The 24,955-nt window shown below is 42.8% G+C and overlaps 1 protein-coding gene across 9 annotated transcripts in view; it reads left to right on the top strand.

Annotated features, from left to right (window-relative positions):
• gulp1a (GULP PTB domain containing engulfment adaptor 1a) overlaps positions 1 to 24,955 on the top strand; it is a 149,005-nt gene that overhangs the window by 69,652 nt on the left and 54,398 nt on the right. For 3 of the 9 annotated variants that reach the window (XM_072685413.1, XM_072685415.1, XM_072685421.1), the window contains exon 3: positions 21,353 to 21,455. The exons of 1 other annotated variant lie outside the window; for it this stretch is intronic. The gene's annotated coding sequence lies outside the window, so the exon portion shown is untranslated. Of the gene's footprint in view, positions 1 to 16,646; positions 16,672 to 21,156; positions 21,456 to 21,542; positions 21,630 to 21,669; positions 21,968 to 24,955 lie in introns of those variants that run through there. 5 more of the 9 variants (XM_072685418.1, XM_072685417.1, XM_072685420.1 and 2 more) reach the window with 4 other exon arrangements.

Here is a 24,955-nt window from a genome sequence, read left to right as displayed (position 1 = left end):
CTGCTCCTCACTGGTTTTACAGATGAAGCTCTTGTATGTGGCGGGTTGAGTCAGGTCTGTTCAGCTCTCTCTCTCTTTTGGGCGAGAGAGTTTGTTTAGAGAGTAACTGAAGACTTGTGTTCATGAACTCTGTCTTCTACAGTCCTGTCCTTCTACTACAGCCAGAGGAACTGAGACAGTGGTGTCCTTCTTAGTCGTCTCCCATGAAGTCCACTTTGGCTCAAACAGCGACGGATGGTGCGATCTGACACTGATGTTCCTTGAGCTTGAAGTTCACCTTTAATCTCTTTAGAAGTTCTTCTGGGCTCTTTTGTTACCATTCATATTATCCATATCTTTGATTTGTCATCAATTTTCCTCCTGCAGCCACATCCAGGGAGGTTGGCTACAGTCCCATGGATCTTAAATGTCTGAATAATATGTGCAGCTGTAGTCACAGGAACATCAAGCTGCTTGGAGATGGTCTTATAACCTTTACCTTTAACATGCTTGTCTATCATTTTCTTTCTAATCTCCTGAGACAACTCTCTCCTCCTCTTCCTCTGGTCCATGTTGTGTGGTACACACCATGTCACCAAACAGCACAGTGACTACCTGTAGCCCTATATATAGGCCCACTGACCGATTACAAGATTGTAGACACCTGTAATGCCAATTAGTGGACACACCTTGATTTAACATGTCTTTGGTCACATTATTTTCAGGGGTACCATCATACTTTTTAAATAATTCTGTTGAAGCATGGTTGAAAATAAATGTCGGATTTTCATTGATTTATTATTACTTTTGTCAGATTGAAGTTATTTCTGTGACCATTGTTGGTTTTTCCTTCATTAACGAGGGGTTCCAACAGTTTTGTCCACGTGTGTAAGTACAGAAATGTTGAATATTTTAGTACTTAAAGACACTTCTACTTCTTCTCAAGTCACTTTTTTGATCGAGCTCCTGTACTTTTACTCAAGTCTGGGTCTCCAGTACTTTCTACATGTCTGCTGGAAGGTAATGAATGAACTCCGTTAGCAGAGTCTCCTCCTCATCACGCATGCTAGTCTAATCCATGCACAGTATTAAAGCTCCTTTATGATCACCCCTTCAGTTTAATGTGTCGTTCTTGTAATTGGTTGTTGTGTCTTTGAGAACCTCTGGACTGCTTTCCTGCTCCCTGAGTGGTTGAAAATGTATGGAACATTTTTTGTTTCCGGAAACGAGGTGAAAGGAGCCTTCTCTGCTTTCCAGAGCATGAAATCTCATCTCACGCTTTGTTAACTGATGAAATCTTTTACCGTCTCTGATGGAAAAACGGCTTATCAGTGGAGCGTTTGGTGGACACACATGGGAGCTGTGGGCTAATAATGTTGGTCTGATTTAGGAGGACAAGAATATCTAGCAGTTCTGAGATGTTTGCCTTTGTGTTCCACACTGCAGGTTATGTGCTTTCATTTTCCTTGAGTACAAAGCACCCATTAGGCCTCACGTTTGGGGAAGCCTCCACAAGGGGGCGCTAATAGCATTCAGGACATACCTGGATATTATCTGAGAACAGTTCATATAAAATTGTCTTGCCAGGAATATCAGTTGTTCCACTTTCCAGCGCCCCCACAAATGAATGCTGTACTGTCTTTAGCATGGAGGCTTGTTTAATATTTATTACTGATTAAAATCTTAAATATTAAATGAAATTCATGTAATAAATATTGAGTCACGCCACATTTTTTGGTAAAATGCGAAAAGCATACCTCCTGTTATGAGTGCATACCTGCAGTTGAGTGATCTTGTTGGTGTGGGTTCTGATTCCCGCGAATAATGCACTTCGAAGCGACTTTCCTGCTTATAGCGCCTTCTTGTGGTCGGCAGTGAGTTCGAGAGCCATGGCGTTTTGCTTTACAAATAAAAAAACATGTTTTTCATGCTTTGTTCCACTCTAAGAGAGACTCATTTGAACTTATGAGACTCAGTTCCGTTTTCTGTGCTGATCATGACTGTACCGACTACCAAAACTAAAGAATAAAAATTTACACTAATATGCAAGAATTGTTTTTGTTTTTTTTGCTCCTGGGCTCCCCCTAGAGGGGAATGTAAATTAACATTTACTCCGCTGCTGTAAATACAAATCATGCTTCCAGCGCCCCCTCATGGACGGCTGCACGCTGTAGCGCTGGGCAGTGTGATCTTAAAGCAAAATTTAAATTGAATGTAGACCTTGGTTACGAAGGTGGTTCAGCTGGAGTTGCTCAGCTAGCTCAGTGTTTGAGTTCTCCTCCATGTTGCTTCCATGTTGTAGACTGGTCTGGGAATATCTGCATCATTAAGCAATCCCACCCAAACAGTCCACAAACTTTTATAAATAACAAATAATCACTCCATTGTAACTTCTGCATTGTGATTTGTGTGTGAGGATTTTGGCCTAACCATTTCCAGTGCTCTCCTGGGAACAGAACCAGTATTCCCAGTTCCCATCCAACAAAATATCAATACCTTTACTGACCAGCAGCGCATTGTGACCACTGACTCTATGTTTATATGGGTTTATTCTAATGTTATATAGAGTTAATTACAGGTAGACACTCTCACTGACCACTGCCTTGTTACTTATTTAGGTTTATTCTGATATTATATGGAGTTAATTACAGGTAGACACTCTCACTGACCATTGACTTTATATTTATTTGGGTTTATTCTAATGTTATATAGAGTTAATTACAGGGAGACACTCTCACTGACCACTGACTTTATGATTATTTGGGTTTATTCTAATGTTATATAGAGTTAATTACAGGTAGACACACTCATGTCTGTCTAAGACTTCTGCACAGTCCTGTAGATGACAGTGCCTTCTTGTTCTTGGAGGAAGAATGAGTCATTATCAGGGTCCACATCTATTAGACTGTGAATTAAGTGTTAAATCAGCATTTTTCACATTTCTTTGGGTTATTGACCTTCCTAAGAATTTGACTATTTGTACTTTTTAAAAAAGGAAGACTGAGAGGAGGTATTTAATAAGCGATCGATCATCTTCATTTAACTTCTAGCTTTCTACTTGACCTTCGTCTCATACAGCTTACATATGCATTTTATTCCTCAGGCCACTGTGCTTTTGCTTTGCCTGGCTTGTGTCAGCAGATAAATTCATTAGACTGAATAGTCCGAGTGTCACTTTAGCCAAGACTCCTGTACGTTTGATTTATGACACAGATCACTGTGTGCATTGTGGATGTGAGTGAATGGGGGCCTGGTTTTGCGTAGGTTAGGAAGCAAGGGAGCTGGGCAGTGGGGAGTGAGGTTGTGGGGAATTTTTAAGGTGTTTTCCTTTTAGTTTTTAATAAAATAGCTTAGCAATAGACCAGCATGGGGTGTGTTTTCAGCTGGGTTTAATGGTTAAGCTGGTCCATCAGCGTGAACATCCGGTCCAAGCTTATCAACTAGCTAGTCCAGTGCTGCCATGATGTTACTGGTGGGATGATCGGAGTCTTTGCTATAGGAACCCTCTGCATCCTCAGCAGGTATCTCATCTGCCTAGTGGCTTAATGCTGACATTGCTAGGGAAACCACAGCAGCCAACTTTGACCGGGAATAAGACTGCGTACCATCCTTTGGCTAGAGCTTCGTCCATAAGATCCTGGTTCTTGGTTTTCTTCAGTTGATGTGATGCCTCTAGCCTATATCCCAGGGCTCTGTAAGTTCCACTGCCAGAATGGTCTTTCTGCTCTTAGATAGGAGGACCACATCTGGTCGAACTGTGCTTACTGCCACTAGTTTCCTCTTCAGGCCAACCTGCAACTCCCAGTCTGATGCTTGGTGTAATATAGAAGGCGGGTTCTTGGTAGCTGTTCTCCCCCCCTTCCTTTACGAAGCTGACTTCTACTGGTGATGCCTGATGCTTGTTGGCTTCGGCCCTTTGCAGATCCGTACCTTTGGCGTTGACCGCGAGGACCTTGTCATGCCTTCACCTATAACGACTTTTTCCCAGTGCTTTGGGGCATCCTGTCAAGATGTGATTAAGGGTGCACACGGTTGCTCCACAAAGCTTGCATGATGGATCTTCTTCTTTGCCCTCAGATCTTTAGGTTGCATGGTGTTTGCATAGGGGGTCAGCCACAGCACGTCGAAGGAAAGTCGGCTTGCCCTGGTCTGTACCCAGGGACCATTCCATTGCCCCTGGGAGGCAAGTCCTACAGTCCTACAGCCTACAGATTCTTTGCACTATGATTTTATACATATGCCATCTTGTGGTCGGCAGTGAGTTTGAAAGCCATGGCGTTTTGCTTTACAAATAAAAAAAACATGTTCATCATGCTTTGTTCTACTCTAAGAGAGACTAATGCGAACTCACAAGACTCAGTTCCGTTTTCTGTGCTGATCATGACTGTACCGACTACCAAAACCATGAATATCAGTGGCTCAGTGGCAGCAGTCCTTGCCTTTGCTGTGGAAGATTTTTGGAAGACTGTTCGGTTTTGGTCTTGGTTTTGGTTCGGAATTGGTCTGTATTTTTTATTTTTTTTTGCTCCTGGGTTTTACAAGTAGACACTCTCACTGACCATTGACTTTATTTTTATTTAGCTTTATTCTAATGTTATATATAATTAATTACAGATAGACACTCTCACTGACCACTGACTTTGTTCTTGTGGGTTTATTCAACTGTTATATAGAGTTAATTACAGGGAGACACTCTCACTGACCACTGACGTTATGTATATGTGGGTTTATTCTAATGTTTTATAGAGTTCATTAGAGGTATAGACACTCTCAATGACCACTGACTTTGTTTTTTTGGATTTGTTCTAATGTTATATACTGTAGAGTTAATTACAGGTAGACACTCTCACTGACCACTGACTTTATGTTTATTTGGGTTTATTCTAATGTTATATAGAGTTAATTACCGGTAGACACTCTCACTGACCACTGACTTTATGTTTATTTGGGTTTATTCTAATGTTATATAGAATTATTTACAGGTAGACACTCTCACTGACCACTGACTTTATGTTTATTTGGGTTTATTCTAATGTTATATAGAGTTAATTACAGGTAGACACTCTCACTGACCACTGACTTTATGTTTATTTGGGTTTATTCTAATGTTATATAGAGTTAATTACAGGTAGACACACTCATGTCTGTCTAAGACTTCTGCACAGTCCTGTAGATGACAGTGCCTTCTTGTTCTTGGAGGAAGAATGAGTCATTATCAGGGTCCACTAATCTATTAGACTGTGAATTAAGTGTTAAATCAGCATTTTTCACATTCCTTTGGGTTATTGACCTTCCTAAGAATTTGACTATTTGTACTTTTTAAAAAAGGAAGACTGAGAGGAGGTATTTAATAAGCGATCGATCATCTTCATTTAACTTCTAACTTTCTTCTAGCTTTCTTTTTTTTTGCTCCTGGGCTCCCCCTAGAGTTTACTCCATTGCTGTAAATACAAATCATGCTTCCAGCCCCCCCTCATGGACGGCTGCACACTGTAGCGCTGGGAGGTGTGATCTTAAAGCAAAAATGACAAAAATCACAATGAATTGAGCAGAATTTATTTATTTTTGATGAGATTTGGTAGGAAACTCCAAACATAACCTTGAGACTCACTCAGCTTTTTTGTTCGCTGTTTGCTCAGGTTCAAAAGGCTTTTGTCATTTCAACCATTTCTACGTACAGCGTGAAGCAGAATCGCGTTCCTCCAGAACCTTATTGCAACATATAAAGACACCACCACACCAGAGAGCATCAGTAATATAATAAATAATATAAATACTCTGCATATGAAGGACAGTGGACATTATAAATAGACAGGTCAGTGCAGTGCAGACAGCAGCACTTAGTACTGAAGATGTGGGATGACCGCTTTCAGCAGATACAGATCAGCTACTGGGGTTACTAAGGTACACAGTACTTCTGTTAATACAGGTTTTAGCAGCAAACATCGCCTGGGAATGCCTGGGTGATGGTAATAGCTTGACATAGCACTGCCTCACTGAGCTCCAGAATTAAACCGTATTTCTGTACAAACTTACCCCAGTACACCACAGAGTTCACACACATCTGCCTTTATTCACCCAGCTCCCACACAGAGAGCTGCACACCCTCAACTCCAGGTCTCCGCTGGGTTCCGCACTACTCACACATTCATCTTCATCATTCACTGTCCACAAAACAAACAAGCAGAATGTTTACAGGTGCAAAAAGAGGCACTTCGCTCTTACGAAATGGGCAGATATTGGTATTGGACGGTCTAATTTTATGTTTTCTGACCAGAAAAGAAGTTTAATGTAAGGCATTCGGACGTGGCTGAGCACTGAGAGTGTGTCACTCCCTCAAAAATTCAGCTTTCACATACACCTCAAGCTCAAGCTCCTCTTACTCGACCATCATGCCAGAGAACACAGTTCCACTGCTCCACAGCTCAATGCACCCCTCTAGCCCATGCCAGGCATTAAGCATGCTGTCTATTGGTCTTTGTTTCACTATTTTACTGGCAGTACTTTTCTCCAGGGACTAGACAAGATGTGTGTCAGCAAAAATACTGAATGTATTCATTAGAAAAGGTGTCCACAAACATTTGGACACATAGTGGATCGTTGTCCATGACCCTTTCTCTGGTTCTCCGGTTGTCCTTTCTTGCAGCACTTTTGGTAGGTACTAAAAAAACCCAACAACATCTGCCTGATGTTTTGGAGCTGTTCTGAACCAGACATCTAGTCGTCTAGACGTCTGGCTCTTGTCAAAGTGGCTCAGATTCTTAAGCTTACCCATTTTTCCTGCTTTAACACCTCCATCACCTTCACAACTGACTGTTCACTTACTGCCTAATATATCCACCCCTTGACTGGAGGTGATGTAGATGCTGATTATCAGTGTTTTTCACATTCAGTGCTAATGTTATGGCTGATCAGTGTACATTCTCCAAAGTTCAAATGAAGGTGCACCATGCACGATTTAACAAGCCTGCCCCAAGATGCTCCACTTTCTCGCATGTCCAGACGTCTCTGCTCGAGTCCCCCAGTGTATTCTCCACGTGCAGTCCTGACATCTTTCTGTGTGGCTGAGAGATTGAAATCTGCCCTGACAATTCAGGGCTTTGAAGAACGCCGGCTGCACAGGGCTGCTGTTTAGTCTGACATGCTGTCGCTGCGAGCGGTCGCATTGTCTCGTTGTGAAATGGCTCATGCTCACCCACAGTGTGAACTTGGCCTTGTCCTGATTTTGGTTTTGGCGGCTTCTATTTAGTGGTATGAAGTCTTCAACTCTCTGAAATCTACAAATTCTGTGTTTCTTGATGTTTCCATTAATATCTTTAATATCGATAATACAGCGCAGACATACGGTTCAACCATTTCCTGAATCTGTAGGCGCTTCCCTTTCCAATGCATCTTACTGCCAGACAGCACATGACTCACGTCTGGAGTTATGAGGCTATGAAGATGGTCCGAGATGCTCGTCTCTGCCTCTCTCCGTGTCTAACTAGTGGATTCATGTGTCCGTCATCTGAGTCTCATCTGTAATTGGTTGGTTCATGCTTCCGTCTGTGGTTTTGTGTGAAACTGACCAATTGGACACTCAGAAACTTGTCTTCTTGAGTTTTATAAGTTTATATACAATATGCTATTTGTACATTCTTCTACTTTTGTAAAGCTAAGACTCTGATGACCTTGTTTCCAGCACCAGAACATGAGTAAAGGGATGTTTTCACAGGAAATAGGAAGAATTACTAAAATCGGACTCTTAATTTTTTAGCTTTAAGGTCAGATTATCTCCTCACGCAGAGCTCTAGGTCACATGGGGTCTCACTGTATTGAGACCTGAGACTGCTCTGAACAGTTTGACATTATACATGTGAGTATTACCTAAAGTGTAAGTTATAAGATATGCTAAAATTGATAAAATGCCCTTATAGACTTTAGAGGGTGTTAAATTAAACTCTCCATTTTTGGAACGTTCTTCTCGTTTGTCCATTTCTGTTGAGAAAAGCTCTTGTTTAATTTTACTGAGGGTAAAAAAAAAAACCCCAAAACTTCATGAGAACATGTTTTTCATTGTGAACATATTGAAGGGGCTGTCCCCAGAGTCGCCAGTTTTTGTCTCTGACGGGAGTTAAAGGAGCAAGGCCTTCACCCATGGTGCTCCATCTCCCGGTGAATGCAGCATGTGGCCAAAACGGGAAAGCAAAAGAGCATCCGAGACGTTTACATGAAAGCGGAGGAAGCGGATCTTAAGGAAGGCAAATGACACAGTAACTGGTGAAACGCTGCCCTTCATGCTTCTGCCTCAGCTTCTGTCTGAGGCTCCTCTGCAAACTGGCTCTAATTGGCAATTAGGTTCCCTCCTTGCGGTGTTTACAGCTTCCGTATTCCTCTCTCATTAGGTCCCATCTCTGAGCCGCCGCTCAACAAATTATCCCATCTCCATGCCAGCTCAGTTAACTCCTTTAATTCCAGCAGGCAGGAGCATGGCTGCGGGCTACACAAGACCTTCTCGTTAGCTGTTGGTGTGCCTACAGTCTTAAAAACAAAGGGTTCGGTCAGTGGTACCATAGAAGAACCGCTTTTGGTACCATGGAGAAACATTTTTGTGCTTTAAATCTGGACCCTAAATCCAGTTTCCAGTCCTGGACTTTGTAATCTGTGATACATGTGACCCTACGTAGCCAGTAAGTTACTTTAACGGTTGCCTGAAATTCCAGTGAGAGCAAAATCCAGGACCAGATTCAAAGACCTGGGAGTGTGTCAACGAGTGTTTGTGTCTGTGTGTGTTAGGGTTGCACAATACATGTTTATTAATCATTATCACAGTATTGGGATTTGCAGTACTGGTGAATTAGAAGGGATATTATAATGCACTATGCGGACAAAAGTATTGGGACTCGTTTATTGGGTATTCTGAAATTAAATTTAAGAAAATGTCTCTACTGCCCAGGGAAGAAGGCTTTCTACTAGATTTACTAGACTGGATTATTGCTGTGATGATTTGGACAATTGCATTTAGACAAGAGCGTTATTGAGGTCAGCACTCCACCTCATCCCAAATGTATTGGATGAAGCACCATCCATCATTCCAGAGAACACAGTTCTACTGCTCCACAGTATTACTGCACCGCCTCAGTCCACATGCTTCTCTACCTTCAGGTCAAGCTTCTGAATCTCTCAGCTTGTCCTATAGTGGTGTCTCAAAATGTGAATTCCACTTATTGACTGCAGGGGGAGCCCATGTGTAAGAAATGCCAATTCTCGCATACTGCTGCTTTAAAATAGTTAATACCTTTTCCTAGCTTCACCTATTCACCCATTTATGGTTCCAGGCTGAAGTCATTGCTTGTCCTGATGTATGTTGGACAGGCCTTGTCACTTTTTGACCTTATGTGTAGTTGTTTTAACATTGTATCAGAATTTTATGATGAATGGACCAATAGAAATGCTCCAGAGTAAGATCTTTTTACATTGACTTCCATTGAAAGTTAGTTGTTGTTTTGTAAACGTTGCTAGTATGGAGAGACAAAGCTTTTGTGTCACATTGACATTTGCTGGGACCTCAAATGGATATCCGAGTACTCTAGTACCCGTACACATCACTAATATGCCAATAAGCCTTCTAAATGCTTTTAATGTTTTATTTATTTATTTATTATTATTATTTTTATTTTTTTTACTGTGCACTGTGACCACTTAACCATTCCCAGTTCCAGAGAAGTGATTGTGGGTGTTTTGATTAAATAAGGTATTCATGTATTTATGTATCTAGCAAAAAATAATTGAGTGAAATAATTACTGCGGTGAAAGCAATGCAGGCCAGTCCTCTAACCGCTCCATGCTTATTGTTGCACCAATTCTAGGAATTCACATCACAATTCTAGGCTTGTTTTCGTCCACATCGTGCAGCCCCAGTGTTTTTGAGTTGGGGAGTTTTGTGTGGGTGGCTGCATAAAGAGTATGGGGGGCTGATTTCAGTGTTTTCAGTTGTCCAGACATACTAGACATTCTAGCAGTGGGTGCATGGAGGAAGGAGGCAGACTGTACCCACTGTAATTCAGCTCGAACAGATGTGGAGTAGCCACAGACTTTCTGCACTCGGTGTGACCTTGCTGAAGAGTGGGAGGCAGCGGAGAGGAAACGGATTCCAGCTTTTCCTCTGGCATCATTTACTGGGGGGCAGAGGAGATATTCAGGACAAGGCTTAAAGCGGAGGGTCCACTGATTGTGTAAATACTCTTTATGTACAGTCAGTGGGCAATTGGGCGGTCTTTATACTGTAGGTCAGTTCACTGTAAATTATTGTATTGCTTGACCAATAGAGTTTTAGCCTGTGCTTTTAAAGAAGGCATAGATTTTTATATATTTATTTTTAAATTTTATATATATATATATATATAATTAAAAAAAAATCTATGGCTTCTTTAAAAGCACAGACTGAAACTCTATTTATTTCTATATTTTTATTATTACTGATTTTTTTTATCCATTGTCTTCCCAATAAAGATCGCCAATTACCCAACCCATTTATATTCTCCCCCTATTGCATGTGATGCTCCCCAAACTGGGAGGGTGAAGACCAACTCAAGCCTCCACCGACACATGCACAGCCAGCCAGCATCTCTTTTTTTCCCCCAAACTGCCGCCAATGCAGCATCACCAGGCAACCAACCCTCTCAAAGGAAAGCGCTGTGTACCCGGTTCTGATGCATCGGCCTGCAGGCACTAGAGCCGGCCAGCACTGCGATGGAGTGATATGGAGGAAAAAGTGCCAATTGGGCCAATTATGCTCTTTCGAGGCCCTGGCTGCTGAAGGCTAGCGGCATGGCCGGGATTCGAGTGACAGCGGCTTATTCCGCTGGACCACCTGGGGCCCCCTCAGCAGCCCTATAATGTTAAACTGTATGTGTCTTCACACAGTTGAATAAGGAGAGTTTGGTACATGGGTGTGACAAACTGTGAACCTCAAACACTGCTGTGTCCCCCTGCAAAGGCAAAAAGCTACAGAACCCCAAAACTCTTACATAACAGTCTTGACTCGTTACGTTTACGTCCACAAACTTTACAGAAACCCAGCCCAGTAGCTGGCTAGATTCCAAACTCAACGAGTACTTTGGGGGACTATGGAAGAAAGGCTTAACTGAAGCCAGAGCTGATATGCTAATACTAGCTAATACTAGGTGAGGCCAGAGAGGACAGCAACACTATAAACAGTTTCATATTTCTTAAAATAACTGAAAAAATATATCGATTTTTAATATAAAAATACAATAAAATATATAACTTTAGTCCATAAAAGTCCATAAAAGCAAAGCATAGCATTTCTTCCTCACCATAAATGGAAAATCAGCCTGTTTCATTAAAATAAGTTATAATAACAGGGTGGTAAATTGACAAAAGAAGTCGCATACTTACTATTAATACAATAAAATACTCAAGAATTATACAAAAAGTCTTTTTACGTTAATTTCTATTGAACGGTAAATTTTTCCTTCTCCTGTAAAGTTTTAGAGCTGATTTAGATACAAAGATTTTGTCCGACAACAAAAATTCACATTTTCTTTCATTTTTCTTCTTTTTTTCCCCCCATTTCCTTCTTCATTTCCAAGTGTCCCAGTCTAAAGCAGCAGTATCTTCCAGACCAGACTGCATTAATTAAAGTGACACACCTTTATCTCCAGACGTCGGCTCCCCTGTCTGTTTCGGGCAACTCCTCCGACTCCGGCAGTGTGAATATCAGCCTTCAGGCTGTATTACAAAAGAATGCTAAAGTGAGGGCGATCCACACACAGCTTGTCTCTTTGGAAAGGCCTAGGAAGTAACTCAGAATGGAAGAAAGGGACGATGTGTTCGTTAAGCAGAGCTTGCTTATGTTTTTTGATTAGCTAAACACTGTTGACTGCTGACGTCACTTGTTTTTCCGAGGCTTTCGGAGGCTGTAATTCATATCAGGCTGAATTCATGTAGGATGTAGTGAGTGAGTGGGGCTTTCTTGGCTGCTGCGGTGCGTGTTTCAGTGACACCTGACACCATGTTTCCTGCTCTGGATCTGCTGCTGGTTGGAAACATGTCGGCTGCCGCAGTGCCAGCAGCTGAGCCTCAGGGTTTTAAGACGCTCTTGCGATTTTCCAGGAAGGCCAAGTTCTGTTGGTTTAGGTGCAAGACTTTTTAATAGCAGGAGGGAACATGTGACCCTATAGACATGGTTCAACGGTCCTTTTGTGCTTGTTGGTGTGAAGAGGAAAGTATTCACCTGCAGTATGTTATGATGGAATGTGGGAAAGTCTTAGACATCTGTATGAAAACCTGTCCTTATCTGATCAGTAGGTGTTTACCTCCTCAGTAAATCACTGATATTAGAATAAACACTAATAATAACACTCACTTTGTGAGTGGTGGTGGTTCTCCATCACTGTGTTCATCATTAGAACATCTCCAAAGTTCTCCTCTCTCATGGAGTCTAGTATTATTTAGAGATCTCCTCAGATCAACACCTGGTTTGATGGTAAATCAGGGCTTAATGATGGTAAATCAGGTGAGCTGCTGCTGCTGCTGCTGCTGCTGCTGATGGAGTTGAACACATCCTCCACGCTGTGCTGGCCGGACTGGGGAGGGGCGTCCAGGAGAAACCTGGAGGAACCAAACTCTGTTCTTCAGACTAGCTCACCGACAAGATCTCACTACTTTCTTTCTTCAGAATGAGAAGATCTTGATTCTGCTTTTTACTGGATTTATTGCTGCCTTCCAGTTTCCTCTGAAGTCGGATGTCAGAGCTGGGAATGACGCCTGCCCATTAAACCATTTTCTAAACATCTCCAAAAACCAGTTAACTGAAGACTTCGGAGATTACCACAGCTGGTTTGACGAGCCTTTTCTGGTGGTTTATGGCGAATCTAACCAAGATATGCCCCAGGTTAGCATTGTCCCAGGTTAGTATGGTTAGCAATACCAGTTGATGGCACATTATACAGTATTTTGCACATCCAAACGCCATGGAAACGCATCCAGAGATGACTGATTCAATGAGACACAAATTGAGAGCAGTGCTGATAGTCTGTATAGGACCACTGCTTTTACTACTGTTGACGTGTGGTGCCGCCATCTTGGATTTTGAACTCTGGGTTGGTGAAGCTCTCCTGACTTGTGGGGGTGCTCCAGTTGAAATTTCCTACTTGAAACCCAGAAAATCCGACATCTGTTCTGATGGGATCTGGAGTTTTGACAGTGCTGCGAGACTTGGTTTGAATTACTGTGATTAGGCCTCAAACTTTAGTGAGGAGTTGAGGGGAGTAGGGGTCTATGGAGTCTCCGCTGATGCGTCAGGAGTTTCTGGATCATGATTAGGATTAGATATGGACACGTTTTAGATGCTGTTCCAGTGCTTTTTGGCACTCTTAGGAAATCCCATGGTGTATGTGATTGGTGGATATGCAGCGTTCCTCCCTCCCGTCCTGTTGGATCTGCCTAAATGTGATCAGAATTTGATCAGCGTTACTCTGAGAGTCTTGATTGCTGGCTGAGCAGAATTGAGGATTCTGTCCCTCTCAAATATTTGGTCCCTTATCTTCAGCATGTCTTCATGTGTCTGAGGTGGGTGTCTCCTTCTGCTTTGACAGGTAAAATAGCTCTAGTAGCTTAATGTCAGTGGTCAGCTCTGAAGATGTGACAGCTGGATTTGATTTGTGTAGAGAAGGTAGGAGAAGCTTGCTGTGCTGGTCTGTCCCTACATTATCTTCTCTCTGAAGTAGATATAGGTAATCCTGTCTTATTCACGGAAGGGGTTAGTGGTAATCAAATCCAGCTAGCAGGTAAACAGAGTCATTAGGGGATTCATATGATTATGCGATTCCGTGTGCTATAAAATCCCCAATTTTAACGTCCTTATAGTTTCTTCTAAAAAAAGGATGGCTAGGATGTTGTGGTTGGGGGCTTCAACTAGGCCTAAGTTGGAGGCAGTGGGTATATTTGTCTTAAAAATCATGCAGATACAAAATAACATGAATGTAAAAATGATCAAACATAAAATAATTAATATTATATGCATTATTTAATATTATAATATTATTTATAAATTATATATTTTATCATGTTTACATCTGTATTTGTTATTATTTATTATATTTTGTATATGTATGTTATTTTTATTATAATATATAATTGTCATTATACAATATATAATACAGTATATTAAATATTATATATGTATGTAGATATAAAACCATCATTCTCTTACCGAAGCTAATAGATAGTAAAATGATACTTATAATTTACATTCATTTTTATTTTTAATAAAATACACTAATTCCTCCAGAATCCCCCCTAAATTTCAGCCTAAAATTAGGAAATATCACTGGACTGGAGTGGACCAACATGGAGATACATGTTTTAGCTGAAAAATCCAGGACATTTATCTGGCACAATTTCACATCCCAAAAAAGAGGACCATGTCCAGCAGGGACAGCGTTAGAGGGGGACCGCCTAGCTTTACAGCGCTAACTAGCTACTTAGCAATGGATGCTACTGTGAGAATGGGGACGTATGGAATGTAGGCTGTTACATCTACCGAGGCTTTGGGATCTGATCATGCAGATTCAAGCCCTCGTAAGAGGCTCTTCCAGTGCTGTTTGGCTCTTCTTGGAGTTATCCCATGGGTTCTGTGATTCACCACTCTGAACAACGTGACTCACTCCAGATGCCTGAATCAAGAACCGCGATAAACTCTGGCCTTTCAAGCTGTCAGACGGAGGTGAACTCCTCTTAATCTCCCAATTATTTAAAAAACGCTCCGTTCCCAGTTGCCTGATTTAACCTTTTGTCCATTTTTAATTGGATTGCTTTGCTCGTTGTATGGGTGGGAAATGTCAGAGCCTGACCTATTGGATTACTGTGTTGTTCAGTTACAGTCGTCGTTGTTGTTGTTAGTTGGTCGCATGTCTCAAGAATGCCTTTCAGAACTCGAGAGCTCTTACACCGACCCCCCCAATAGTATTGTTTCCAGCTCACAAATAATCCATTCATGTCTTTCTGTGTCACGACATCCGGTAAGATAAATGCCGGCAAGCCGCCTTCCAGCTTTAAGAGGCTGAATGCGGACTGATTCATTTACTTTACGCAGCCGAGGAACAAAACACAACAAATTTGTCTCATTCTTTCTTAAAAACGCCTGAATGTGTGAGTCCCAATCAGAGCACATTGAGCAGGGGTTCGTGCAGAGCTGGGAGAACTAATGTGAGAAGCTCAGTTTTCTTGATTGTGGTCGATTTGAAAATGTGCTTGATTGTGCCTTGTGGTCGTCTCGCAAACTACATTAGTCCACCTTCAATATTCAATATTTAATCAGAAAGTTTCAGAGGAACTTTGACTTCCAATCAGCGGCTGATTCTCTTACAGCTCGCCCTCGCAGGTTTACTCACTAGAGCCACAGAAGTCGGCTGTTTACCTCGGGGTTGGACACCATTGCTCAGACATCCGTCAGGCTCTCTCTTTGTTCCTGCTCTAGTTTTTTTTGCAGTTATTAATTAGACGTTGAAAAGTGGTTGATTTTATGTGAATTATTTTTGCTGGTTCACGCTTTAAAAATAAAGGTGCTACTAGTGGTTCTTTCAGCCACAGTGAAGCAGGTTTGTAAGAGAGACTCGGGACTGAAGAATCTTCTAAAGGCTGAAAATCTTCACTTGATGTAAAAGTGAAAGTTCTGTCTTTACCGATGTAAAGGTCCGTCACTCTCACGCTCATCTCTACTGCAGAACTGGATCATTGTGGAGCTAAAAGAAGCTCTCAGAGGCACCTGTAGTTTTAGGGTGTCAGGCTACAGCCGGGCTTAGTCAGAACTCTGTCGGGCTTCAGTCAGAACTCTTTCGGGCTAAAGTTAGGAGTCAGAACTTTTTTGGGTTACATTCGAGTTCAGACAGAATTTGGCAGGTTCAGTCAAAGCTCTTTCGGGCTACAGTCATGTTCAGTCAAAGCTCTTTCGGGCTTCAGCCGGGTTCAGTCAGAACTCTGTCTGACTTCAGCCTGGTTCAGTCAGAACTCTGTCTGACTTCAGCCGGGTTCAGTCAGAACTCTGTCGGGCTTCAGCCGGGTTCAGTCAGAACTCTGTCAGGGACAGACTTTTCTTTGCCAGTCAGTCGAGTTCAGATTCTAATCTTTCAGCTCTGGCTTGAATTAGTTCTGACTCATCAGCAGTTCAGGCCGAATAAAAACCCTCACTCAGGTGTGGTCAAGCCAGACTAAGACCAGACCGGTGCTGAGCTTTATTTTAGACCACCTGACAGCATTGCCGGGCATTCCTGAGTAAAACTGTTAAATAGCCACAGATTCTTCACTAATGTCAGCCAGGTGCATGAAGTGTTATGATTGCGTTCTCTCGAGAGGCCGAAAGTGCAGAGTGTGGAGTTTTACAGCGCAGCACTTTGAGAAATGGAAAACTACTTGGCAAACCTTTAAACACCCCTGTCTCTCTCTCTCCATCTGTCTCTCTCCCTCTCCCTCTCTTTCTCCCTTCATCCTCACAGCTGTCCACACAAGACTTAGGGCCGAGCTGATGGAAAGCAAAAACAACAACAAAAAAAGGAAAATAAAGAAAGCAGAATGCACTGAAGTCCGTGCAGTCGCTGCAGAGCCAAGACCAACAGGACGCCACCCAGAGCACTTGGGCACTGCGTGTCCAGGGGAAGGACAGAGTGGCTGGTGTATTATGTGGTGTTTGTAAGTGGAGGCCAGCCGTGCTCAGGTCTGTTTGCTGCTCTCTGCCCTCGCTGTTGTACGGCTGTGGAGTAGGAGGTTACGAGGAGTCAAATAAAGACCAGGTGTTGGCTTTTATTAAAGCACGGCGACATTTGCTGCCGGAGGCCTCTGCTCAGCTCTAGGTGTGGACAGTTTGTGAACAGTACAGGCACTCTTGTGCTTAAATAGTCTGTTTTTTAGTCGATGAATAGCTTAATTGGGTTTACAGATTGCAGTAATCTGCCTTTTTGCACTTTTCTGACCTGTTTGTAGGATTAGGGGTCATGGTAGCTGTTTTCAGAGCCTAGGCTCCAGATGAGGTAGGGCGAGGTAGCCACGGTAGGACTGTCCTGTGAAGGCTCCTTCTTCGCAGCCTATTGATCCGACAGATGGAACAGTCTAATGAGGCTGGGTGGTGAAGGCCCTGCCTCCTGCAGTTGTGGTGGGAAACTTGCATACTTTATTTATTTATTTATTTATTTATTTATTATTATAATGATAAAATCTAACATTTTAAAAAGAACTCAACTCTGGAGGATTCGTTTTCCATCATTTTCGTGGTGCTGTTTTTTTTTTATTTTGTCCACCTTCAGATTGTGTGCGCAGGGAACTATGGGTAGCTGAGGACTGGGAAGGATACATCGGTAGCATCCCTGAACTGTGTTTCAAGGCTGTATATGAAGAATCCTTCACTTTGGCACGGCCTTTTGTGACGCAGCGGCTGGGAAATGTCGCCTGCCTCTGCTGCAGCCTAGGCTTTGGGATGCAGCTCTTGTAGACTGAGGGGAATTCTAAACTTCTACACTCTTAAAAAATAATGCAAGAGGTGTCATTTTCATGATGCAATTTGCAAAATTCTCATCGAGCGAATGCCTTGTTAAAGAATTTTAACTCCGGCATAAAATCATTATTAAAAGTATCCATTTTATTTAGAAACTGGAGCCATTTTTACAATTAAACGTGACAGGGTGGTAAATTACATCCTAAAGTGACTGCAGATCTTCATGTGGTCAAGTTCCTGACCTAGCACACATGCCAGTTACATTTTTTTGGTTGTTTTTTCCCATGTATTCTATGTAACAGGGTGGTTCAGTTGAGCTTGATGGACCATGTCCAACATAAAAAAACAACGACAAATAAACAGAGTAAAAGGACCATTCAGTAGATGTAATATCCTAACTCAGCCTCACCCAACACCTAACCTTAACCCTTGCTCTAATCCTTACCCTAACCTTAACCCAAAACCTAATCCTAACATCATCCTGACCCTAAACCTAACCCTAACCTGAACCCAAAACCTAATCCTAGCCCTCATCCTGACCCTAACCCTGACCCTAACCTGAACCCAAAACCTAATCCTAGCCCTCATCCTGACCCTAACCCTGACCCTAACCTTAACCCAAAACCTTATCCTAACCATCATCCTGACCCTAAACCTAACCCTAACCTGAACCCAAAACCTAATCCTAGCCCTCATCCTGACCCTAACCCTAACATCTAATCCTAACCCTCATCCTGACCCTAACCTTAAATCCAACCCAAAACCTAATCCTAGCCCTCATCCTGACCCTAACATCTAATCCTAAACCTCATCCTGACCCTAACCTTAAATCCAACCCAAAACCCAATCCTAGCCCTCATCCTGACCCTAACCCTAACATCTAATCCTAACCCTCATCCTGACCCTAACCTTAAATCCAACCCAAAACCTAATCCTGACCCTAACCCTGACCCTAACCTTAACCCAATATCTAATCCTAACCATCATCCTGACCCTAACCTTAAATCCAACCCAAAACCTAATCCTAGCCCTCATCCTGACCCTAACCCTAACATCTAATCCTAACCCTCATCCTGACCCTAACCTTAAATCCAACCCAAAACCTAATCCTAGCCCTCATCCTGACCCTAACATCTAATCCTAAACCTCATCCTGACCCTAACCTTAAATCCAACCCAAAACCTAATCCTAGCCCTCATCCTGACCCTAACCCTAACATCTAATCCTAACCCTCATCCTGACCCTAACCTTAAATCCAACCCAAAACCTAATCCTAGCCCTCATCCTGACCCTAACCCTAATGTCTAATCCTAACCCTCATCCTGACCCTAACCCTAACCTTAACTATAAATCTAACACTCACCCCAGCCCCTTAAACTTCATTTAGTCTCCAGTTCCAGACTGGTATCAGCAGCAGGTCTACAGCAGCTGGTTGGGGATGTTGAGATGGTCTGTTTTGGACCCGTTAGATGATCAGTGATTTCTCCGGTGAACATTTACAGAACTTGGACTCTCTGAAGTTCTGCCCAAAAGTGAAGAAGAAGACCAGCTGAATTCAGTAGATGATCTACTTGATGGTCTACTGAATGCTCAGATGCTGCTCCATCACGGAGATGTTGTTGAGATGGTATTGATGGGTGTCTGTTTAAAAAGGATAAAAGATTATATGAATGAAGAACCTGTAAATCAAGTGAACCTTCTTTAGAAGGTCTATGGCATCTCTCAAAGAACCCTTTGAAGCACCTTGATTTTTTCGAGAGTGTACATATATCACGATCTTCTCATGCTTTGGCCGTATCGTCCACTTTCTCTGCACTGCCCTGTGGAGAAGGGCTCATGCTGCTGCTGCTGCAGTGAAATCTGGGCCTTATTTTCCTCCATGCTGGAAAATGTTTTATTCCACAATTTTTTTTCCTCCCCTTCCCTCCCACCTTTTCCTCAGCGACCGCAGTTCTGCTCTCCTGTTGAGAGTGTCTCCTCAGAATCGTGAGAAAGTTTGAAAGTTCTCAGTAAGATAAGAACATGTTTTGACCCAGTAGCACCGATATTCATCTGGCTCTGCATCTGATTGCTGGATGGAGAACAGAGGTGATCATGTGTTCGTCATCCCTGCCAAATCACACAGCGGCGATCAGGAACAGTAAGAAGATCCAAATATTTGATCTTGTGGTGGAAAATGGAGACATGGATTTTCCCCTGTTCTCTTTCCCTCTGATCTCCCCTATGCTGCTTCTTCTATTCTGTAACAGGGTGGTCGGGTTGAGCCTGACTGACCCGGTCCAACAGTAAAAGGACGTTACAATGTGCCAAAGTTAGTGTGACGGGGTGGTACGACAAGCTGAGGGACGCACAGAAATCAAAAAAATCTTTTAGGTTTTATTTTGAATACCATATTATACTATACAATATATATGGACAAAAGTATTGGGACGCCTATACATTACGTCGACAGGAGCTTTTAGGATGTCCCGTTCTAAACCCATAGGCATTATTAATATGGAGCTGGTCCCCCTTTGCTCTAAGCTCTACCAGCAGCAGCAGGTCTGGAGCTCTGCTGCAGTTACTGAGTCAGTTGGAGGCTTTTCTGCACTCTGCTCTGAGCTCAGCACTCGGCCCTGACCTCGCTCTGTACCTTTACGTGGTCTGACAGACACTCTGTGGACACTGAGCTGCTCTCTGTAAGCTGTTCCTCCTAAACTCTTCCACTGTTCAATAATAACACCACTCACAGCTGATGGGGTTCTGTGAGTTCCCTTAGGTTCTATACAGAACCATATACAGAAGTTTTTTCACCAATGTGGAGGAGAAGAACCATTTAGACATCCAAGTGTTTCATTGATTGCTGGAACCTTTTGTAGGTAGTTCTTTGTTGGACCATGTCAATGCATGAAGAACTGAGTTATGGTTCTACACAAACCCATATACAGAAGGTGTTGAACCATTTAAGTCAAGTCAAGTCCAGGTGGTTTCCTTAAGTTGTTATGGTTCTGTACAGAGCCGTAGGCAAAAGGTGAAGAGCCTTTTATGCATCAAAGTGGTATTTTGATTAATATGAAGATGCTTTAACTGGACAAAGAACCATCAAAGCACCCAAGTGGTTCTTTAAATAGTCACGTGATATAGAGTGTATATAAACCCATTGACTCTACTCTGCTCTCTGTCTCACACAGACACATGCCCTCTCTCTCTCTCTCTCTCTCTTTCTCTCTCTCTCTGTCTCTCTCGCTCTCTCTGTCTCTCTCTGTCTCTCTCTCTTGCGCTCTCTCTGTCTCTCTCTCTTGCGCTCTTTCTCTCTCTCTGTGTGTGTGTGTCGCGCTCTCTCTCTCTTTCTCTCTCTCTCTCTCTCTCTCTCTCTCTCTCTCTCTCTCTCTCTTTCTCTCCGTCTCTCTCTCTCTCTCTCTCTCTCTCTCTCTCTCTCTCTCTCTCTCTCGCTCTCTTTCTCTCTCTCTCTGTCTCTCTTGCGCTTTTTCTCTTTCTCTCTCTCTCTCTGTCTCTCTCTCTCTCTCTCTCTTTCTCTCTCTCTCTGTCTCTCTTGCGCTTTTTCTCTCTCTGTGTGTGTGTGTCGCGCTCTCTCTCTCTCTTCTCTCTCTCTCTCTCTCTCTCTCTCTCTCTCTCTCTCTCTCTCTCTCTCTCTCTCTCTTTCTCTCCGTCTCGCGCTCTCTCTCTCTCTCTCTCTCTCTCTCTCTCTCTCTCTCGACTTCAACCCATCGCCCCAGTGTACTCATCCCCATCTGGGCCACAGCTGAAAACTATTAGGCACTGTTGGAACTTCCTCCCTGCTATCCTTCTCTCTCTCTCTCTCTCTCTCTCTCTCTCTCTCTCTCTCTCTCTCTCTGTGTGAGCACTACAGCACGCCTCACCCCGTCTCTCGTTCATCTGCAGGCTCCTATGAAAGCGCTCTCTTCTCCTCTCCCTTTCGTTTGCCTTGGCTTGGCAGAGGGCACAGTCTTGTGTTTTGAAATCTTGGAGTCTCCCGGATCTGCTGGTAAGAAAGTTGCCTTTTTTTCTCTCTTTTCTTTTCTTTTCTTTTTTCCCCTCACGTCTGCGGACTGCACTGGAAATCTGACTTCAAGCAAGCAGTTTGGCGTACGGCTGCGACTGCTGGACTCAGTGTGGAATCGCTGGCAGTCCATGCGAGGAATGCGAGGAGGCTGCACTGGTAAACAGAGTCTGTATGGGATGTTTACTGTGTCAGCATGGTGAGCTGAATTCCAGAGCTGACGGACGATTCGCCCAGGACAAAGGATTGTTGTTTTGCAGTAGTAGTGGCGCTGGGACGGTCGAGCGGGGTGTTTTTCTTTTTTTCTTCATCTTCTTCTACTTTTTCCTGGGTCAAATGCTGGCTGTGTTGGCTCGCATATAGGGCAGATTAATGGATTTCCCAGCAGCTTAACCTCTGAGGTTGAACAGTTTTTGCTCTTTTCCTTTGACACCTCATGATGAATTGTCGTAGATCAGAACTGCTGGCTTCCGACTGGAGAATTTCACAGGGTCAAAGTAGGTCGCATGGTTGTTTGAGAAGTTTTTGTCGTTTCGGAATTGAGGTCTTTGCAGCTTGGATCACGAAGCCTCTCTGGATATTGTGCTAAAGAATTTGATGAGTCTTTCAACTTTGTTTGTCAAGACAGCAGTAAAAGTCTCTCTCTCTCGCGCTCATTTGCTCGCTCGCTCGCTCGTTCGCTCTCTCTCTGCCTCTCTTCTGTCTTCTACTTGTAGAAAAGTTTCGGGACGGCTCAACTTTTCCTATGGTTGGGAATATGCATACAGAACACAATGAAAAATAATGAGCCACAGTTGAAAGCACACATGCCGAGCGCCGTAGCTGAGCCTGAGCGCTCAGACGGGCCGGCCTGTGTCGTTAGCTTTCTTCGGGTCCGTGGTTCAGCGGCTGCATGGAGTGTGAGATGTTTGGTCAAGAGTATCATCAGAGGACTTACGGTCTTCGCTGTCCCACAGGAGCCATTCAGTGCAGTGTAGAGTAGAGTACGAGGAGTACGCCTTCAAGGCAGAGCAGCCTGAGATTTGCGCCAATCTGAAGAAGCTCAACAGAACCATTTAAGCATCCAAGTGGTTCTTCAGATTCTTTAGGTTCTTTATTGACACGGTCCAATAAAGAAGTACCTACAAAAGCTTTTAGCAATCAAAAGAACCTTTCAACCAGGGACAGAACTACTAAAGCATCCCAATGTTCCTTTTAAGTTGTCATGGTTCTGTGTAGAACCATTCAGAAAAGGTTCTATGAACAAACAATCTACAAAAGGGGTTTTATCAATGTAAGGAACCCTTTGATCAAGCAAAGAACCATTCCAGCATGGTTCCATGTAGAACTATCTACAAAAGCTTTTCCATCAATTTAGAGAACAAGGCAAATAACCAATTAAGCATTCACATGGTTGTTTGAGTTGTCATGGTTCTATGCATCCTAAAAAAAGGTTCTATAAAGACACCCACTGCCTACAAAAGGTTTTTTTTTTTCATCATCTGCAATCAGGCAAAGGGCCATTCCAGCATACAAGTGGTTGTATTGGTTCTATGTAGAACTATCTACCAAACAAAAGGCCATTCAAACATCTAAGCGGTTTTATTGGTTCTATGTAGAACTATCTACCAAACAAAGGACCATTCCAGCATCTAAGTGGTTTTATTGGTTCTATGTAGAACTATCTACCAAACAAAGGGCCATTCAGGCATCTAAGTGGTTTTATTGGTTCTATGTAGAACTATCTACCAAACAAAGGGCCATTCAGGCATCTAAGTGCTTTTATTGGTTCTATGTAGAACTATCTACCAAACAAAGGGCCATTCCAGCATCTAAGTGGTTTTATTGGTTCTATGTAAAACTATCTACCATACAAAGGGCCATTCAGGCATCTAAGTGGTTTTATTGGTTCTATGTAGAACTATCTACCAAACAAAAGGCCATTCAAGCATCTAAGCGGTTTTATTGGTTCTATGTAGAACTATCTACCAAACAAAGGACCATTCCAGCATCTAAGTGGTTTTATTGGTTCTATGTAGAACTATCTACCAAACAAAGGACCATTCCAGCATCTAAGTGGTTTTATTGGTTCTATGTAGAACTATCTACCAAACAAAGGGCCATTCAGGCATCTAAGTGGTTTTATTGGTTCTATGTAGAACTATCTACCAAACAAAGGGCCATTCAGGCATCTAAGTGGTTTTATTGGTTCTATGTAGAACTATCTACCAAACAAAAGGCCATTCAAGCATCTAAGCGGTTTTATTGGTTCTATGTAGAACTATCTACCAAACAAAGGACCATTCCAGCATCTAAGTGGTTTTATTGGTTCTATGTAGAACTATCTACCAAACAAAGGACCATTCCAGCATCTAAGTGGTTTTATTGGTTCTATGTAGAACTATCTACCAAACAAAGGGCCATTCAGGCATCTAAGTGGTTTTATTGGTTCTATGTAGAACTATCTACCAAACAAAGGACCATTCAGTCCGAAGAACCCTTCAACCAGGCTAAGAACCTGCAGCGTAGAGTACGTGGAGTGTATTTTCAGGGCAAGGCAGTGTGAGACTTCCAGCAAATGGTCATATGACCGCTGTGTGTTCTGTTACTACGTTTTCCAACAGGTCCATCTGGCTGCAGCCTCGGAGCGCAGTAAACACTTTAGAGAAGGGGGTCGCGCTGTGACTCAGCCCAAAGGAAGGCTTCAAGATGTCCTAAGAGGCGCTGATTCATCAGGCGGGAAGCGATAAAGTGTGCACACATGCAGCTCCTGTCAATCAGACTGACTGGCAGTGCGTCCCAGGTGGACGGCCAGGTGCAAACGTGATAATATTGCCTGGTGGTGAGATTGAGATGCAGGAGTTAGTGGAAGTTTTACCGTCCTGATTATATTCCTGCCCTTTCTGGAACCTTTCAATTCGCAGGGCTGAGTAAGTACTCTGTGAAAGCTCGTGGGAGTATCTGGCTTTAGAGATAAAAACAGCCTGAATACTAGACGTAGAACGAGGGGGGACACTGCGGTCTGGACCACACGCTTCGGTACCGGTTTGGGACAACGGGACAAAAGCAACACCCCCCCCCATGCCTAAAATTGGCATAAGACTAACAATTTTAGCTTCCAAGTGGTTCTTTAAGTTCTGTAAGTTCTTTCAGCATTCAAGTGGATCTTTGCATTGTCATGGTTCTTTAAAGAACTACCTACAAAAGCATCCATCAATCTGAAGAACCTTTTAACCAGACAGAGAACCAGTAAAACATCTACAAACAGGTTTTTCATCAAAGTAAGGATCCCTTTAATCATGCAGTGATCAATGTAAGCATCCAAATGGTTCTTTGAGTTTCATGGTTCTATGTAGAATTTTTTTCAGAGGTTCTATAAAGAACTATCTACAGGTTTTCCGACAATCTGGGGAAACACTTTAACCAAAGAACCATTGGAGCATCTAAGTGGTTCTATGAGTTGCCGTGGCTCCTTGCAGAACTATGTACAAAATCTTCCATCAGTC

Source organism: Salminus brasiliensis, chromosome 8 (genome assembly GCF_030463535.1).
Source record: "Salminus brasiliensis chromosome 8, fSalBra1.hap2, whole genome shotgun sequence".
NCBI lineage: Eukaryota > Metazoa > Chordata > Actinopteri > Characiformes > Bryconidae > Salminus > Salminus brasiliensis.
Note: the sequence above shows the minus strand (reverse complement) of the source record. Positions and strands in the feature narration are given on the sequence as shown.